We start from the raw sequence: 5,000 nt of genomic DNA, 5'->3' as shown, positions 1-5,000 counted from the left end.
TTGCATGGCGTGTACGTGTGCGTGTGCATGTCACTAGTAGTGCCTACAGATATCATGTGCGGCTTAGTTGTTTATTCACTGTTTGTTCATCCAATCATTATATAAGAGTTTGGTAGGGATGAGTGAGTGAGTGAGTGAGTGAGCATCCCCATATTCATCCAATCATTATATAAGAGTTTGGTAGGGAGGGAGGTGTGCAAAATTGCTTTCCTTACTTTGGTTCATTTGAGAATGAGTGAGTGAGTGAGCATCCCCATATTTGATAATAGTAATATGTACAGCATTATTCCTCTGACAAGTGGAATAAATAAGTGTGAAGACTCAAGTATGGCTAAGAATGTAAACATGTACGTCTCTCGATGTCTTTTTTTGTTTGTTTCATTTTTGTAAGCGAATGAATATCGTCGGCGGCGTCGGCGATTCCATGATTTTCCTTGCTGGTTGTTTTGTCGGTTATCGACCTAAGGGCCAGGTGGATAAGGAATGCATTCTAAACATTGTGGTCGTATCTCTCTATCTATGTATCTATCTATCCATCCATCTATCTGTGTAATGACTGACTCGTGTCGTGTATTCATTTATTCCTTGATCGGTCGGTCGGTCGTCGCAAACCAATTTGCATGTGTGGGGAGTGGGGGGAGGGGGGAACAGGGAGGGAGGGAGAGGGGTTGGCCACCTCTATGCCTCCCTCCCTTCCCTTTTCCCTCCCCCCTCCCTCCCTCCCTGTTCCCCCCTCCCTTCCCTTCTTCCCTCCCTCCCTGTTCCCCCCTCCCTTCCCTCCTTCCTCCCTCCCTGTTCCCCCCTCCTTTCCCTTCTCCCTCCCTTCCCTCCTTCCTCCCTCCCTGTTCCCCCCTCCCTTCCCTTCTCCCTCCCTTCCCTCCTTCCTCCCTCCCTGTTCCCCCCTCCCTTCCCTTCTCCCTTCCCTCCTTCCTCCCTCCCTGTTCCCCCCTCCCTTCCCTTCTCCCTCCCTCCCTCCCTATCCCCACACTTGCATAGAGGTGGCCAACCCCTCTCCAAGTGTGGGGAGAGGGGGGAACAGGCCACCTCTATCATATTATCAATTGACTATGTGTTTGTTTGTTTGGCTTTTAGTATATAGGCAACAACAAACCACTGGTGTAGTTACGATGGTATAATGGCAATTGGGAGGGAGTGAGTGAATGAGTGACCTCTTTCCTTACTAGAGTGAGGTCTATTATTACTATTATTATCATTATTATTATTATTATGTCGCCGTTGTTTCTATCAAGCTTGAAGGAATTGCCCTTGGTTGATGAGTTAGTTGTCTTGGTACTTGTGTGTGTGTGTGTGTGTGTGTCTGCGTATATGCATGTGCATGCATGCCTGTCTCTCTTTATTTCATGTATGCATGCAGATAAGGTAAAACTCAATCAATCAATCAGTCAGTCAGTCAGTCAGAGTGCAAGTGTGATGGATAATACTTTGAATTATTTGATTTGATTCGTAAGTGTATGTGTGGTGATCCGGAGAGAAGATGCGTGCTTGCTAGATTGATTGGTTGCTAGTTCGTTTGTTTGTCTGTTCGTTCGAGTAGGGTCCAAGAAAACGCAAGTGGAATAGCCATTTTTCCTAGCTTTGCTTTGCCTTGCTTTGTTTGCTCTGTTTCGTTTCGTTTCCTTTGAGCGAGCTCTCATCAATTCTTGTATGTCTGTCTGTCTGTCTGCGTATGTGGTTGTATGTATGTGTATGTATGTTGGGACATGTGAGAAGAAGAAGAAATTCAAAAGACAGAGGATAGTAAATCAAGAAACAAGCCAACGTTTATTTGATCTCAGTATATGATAGGGACAAAAACAAATGTAGGCAATAGTAGTATTAGTAGTAGTAGCAGTGTCGATGGTGTTAAGAATGTAACAAGCAGTAGCAATGATAATGAATAAGAGTGTAGGCCCATTTCATGTCAAGAGTCAAGGGGGGAGAAAGTGAGAAATGATACATGCATGTATGCATTTACAAGTGTAAAGTCGATTTATTACAAAAACTAAAACAAATGAATGAATGAATGACTAGAAATGAATGGTTGGTTCGCTGTCTATGATGGGAGAGAGAAAGAGAGAGAGAGGGGGGGTGGGTGGTACGGAGTGGAAAAAAGGGGGGGGCAAGTGAAACAGAGAAAGAGATAGAAACAATCTATGTATGTATGTTGAATCAGACAGATATCCCTTGTAGCAAACTGTGCCTATCAATAATATTACAATACCTGGTGACACACAAAAGTGATTAATGAGTAAAATAGCCACTGAGTATGAGCACGAAGTAGTAATAATCATTGAATTTGATTTGGTAGAGGAAGATAAAAATGTACGTGCAAGAAAGAGAGAGAGAGAGAGGGAGGGAGGAAGAAGGACCACAGCCAGCCAGCCAGCCAGCCAGCCAGCCAGATAAGGAGGGGGAGGGATCGGGTTACAAACCGATCAGTAGTTAGCTAGTTATCAGTACCAACCCACTCACTCACTCTCTCACTCTCTCATGAAAACACTCGAATTCCTCTCTCTCACAAACAAACTCACCAAAAATCACCACACAAAGGAACACACAAAAACTCTAAAACTCAAATTCAACACTTAAACAAACAGTCGAACCACACAAAAAGACAACAAGAAGGAAAAAAGAAACAGAGTCCAGTGAAAAACACGTAGAAAAAGAGCAAAAACGCAAACTCAAACGTCAAACAAAAAAAAACATACCAAACATCAACTAACTAAACAACAAAAACTGAGTCAAAAACAAAAACAAGCAAAAAACACCAAAAAACAATCTCACTCATCAGCAAACAAGACAATACAATACAATCCATTCCATTTCTCATTTCATATTTCATACACAAGCAACATTCAACTTGACTTTGCTCTTGCCTCGGTGAGGCCTACGCGCGCCCCGACCAGCCGTCGGACAAACAGAAATCGACCTTCTCCCCTATATCTCAAACAAATCTAGACCTTATTCACTAACCAGCTAAATCCAACAAACTACCAAACTGCCTCCGCTCAACTCTCGGACAAGTAGAAATGGACCTTCTCCACAATATCTCCACAATATAGTCTTTATTCACTTCACAAAAGGAGCTAAATCCAACAAACTACCCAACTGCTCTAGTTAGCATGACTAGTTTTGATGGAACACATCACACACACACCTTAGAGATGGCTGGCTGGCTGGCTGGCTGTTTCAATGCTTAGACACATACCAGTTCTTTAACGACTATCTTTTCTAGACTTGGCATGTTATTATGATATTTTGTAAATGCAGATGAAAATTTTCAGCTATTATAAAGACTCGCATATCTTTCACTAAATCATCCACGTTAAAGAATATGCTACCCAATTAACTTGATAGATGAAATAGCCAGACTTTGTCTATGAAAGAAAGCAAATGTGCACTTACATCAACTGAATATTTTTCACATTTTATCAAGAAAAAAAAATGCTAAATCATATGAAAAAGGACATCTTTATGAAAGCATACTATGCAAAACTGATATTGCTGGTGTGTTATGTTATTTATTTATTTTTTTTTTTTTTTTATTTATTTTTTTTTTTTCCACATGATATACATACAAGAGAAAGAGAAACATGAAAACTGACAAATTGTTGGAAGCATACCCTAGAAACCTTGTGTTCTTGCATTATATGTTATATTTTATTTATTTAATTGTGTGTGTGTGTTTGTTTTGTTTTTGTTTTTTTCTAAACATCATAGACATACAAAAAGATGACACAACATGAAAGCTGATAAGTCATTGAAAGCATAGTTACAATACATGGTTGCATGTTTTGTGCCTTATACAATGGAGTTTTTTTTTTCTCATCACTATCACCATCATCATCATCATCATCATCATCATCATCATCATCATCATTATTTTCATTATTATCATTATAATAATCATTTCTTGTATATATTTACACTAAACATTATTGTACAGTAATAATTGTATTTCATGGAAGAATTAAGTTTTTACATTATCCTCTGATGATTCTCACTGGTTATGTCATCCATGGTTCATAGATAAATAGACATAAACTCTCTCTCACACACACACACACACACACACACACACACACACACACACACACACACACACACACACACACACACACACACACACACACACACACACACACACAATTCTCATCTTTTTGCAGCTCTTCTTCTCTTTTTCTCCATAGGTGTGTGTGTAGATATAGATACAGATAGATAGATATATAGATAGTAAAACTAAAATACATTTAACATATATATCCTCAAGAGTTCAATCCATTTTGAACATTGTATTCTGTGATAATCTCTTTAAATCAATGTATTCTGTAATAATCATTGTAAGTTAAAGCAATGTTGGCACTTGTGCTCTTGTTTCATGCAGGCCTGTTTTCATTATCTGTCAACATATCTGTAAAACTTGTAAACCCTTTATGCACACTGGCTAGGAACACTGTATTTTGCAATAATCTTGTACAATCAATTATATCCTTGGTTTTATTGATTCAGATCTTTTTTCTTCTTTTTTTTCCCCTCTCTTTCTCTCTCTTTTCATTTATATATCCCCAAGATTTTCAATTATAATATGAATTTTGTATTTAGGAATATTGTAATCTGTATTACTCTTTTACAACAGATATTATCCTTTTTCCATTGTTTCATTCTTTGTGCTTAAAACATGGTTTATGAGTAAAATATAGGATAACCAGAATAGTTAAATGATATTAAAACAATTTTTTGGCATATCTCTTTATTTTTATAAACAAATAACATTAACAAATGTCAAGGAGCTAGTTAATAAGATCCAAAGAGTTTAGAATGCACTATAAAACAACAATCAAATTCAAAGTGCACAGAAAATCAAATGCATCACAAAGCATTAGAAGTTTTAAAAAGGTTGACAAAGTTGTCATGCATCCCTTCATAATAGAGTGTAAAACAGCGTGTAATGGAAATGTTTGTTTGTCAAGTTTACAGTTCTAAGAAAACAGCAAAATATT

General features: G+C 38.2%; 3 long non-coding RNA genes across 6 annotated transcripts in view; 2 read left to right on the top strand and 1 right to left on the bottom strand.

Annotated features, from left to right (window-relative positions):
• The window catches only part of LOC147467900 (uncharacterized), a 1,833-nt gene extending 1,550 nt beyond the window's left edge, over positions 1-283 (top strand). The window contains exon 2 of the long non-coding RNA XR_015192656.1: positions 1-283. This exon is cut by the window's left edge and continues 331 nt beyond it. This is a non-coding gene — a long non-coding RNA (uncharacterized LOC147467900).
• The window catches only part of LOC147467893 (uncharacterized), a 294,003-nt gene that overhangs the window by 48,295 nt on the left and 240,708 nt on the right, over positions 1-5,000 (top strand). The window lies entirely within an intron of this gene.
• The window catches only part of LOC147467899 (uncharacterized), a 181,472-nt gene that overhangs the window by 166,907 nt on the left and 9,565 nt on the right, over positions 1-5,000 (bottom strand). The gene's annotated exons all lie outside the window — the stretch shown is intronic.

Source organism: Penaeus japonicus, unplaced genomic scaffold (assembly GCF_977035675.1).
Source record: "Penaeus japonicus unplaced genomic scaffold, GWHDUDI00000001_assembly GWHDUDI00000032, whole genome shotgun sequence".
Lineage (NCBI taxonomy): Eukaryota > Metazoa > Arthropoda > Malacostraca > Decapoda > Penaeidae > Penaeus > Penaeus japonicus.
Note: the sequence above shows the minus strand (reverse complement) of the source record. Positions and strands in the feature narration are given on the sequence as shown.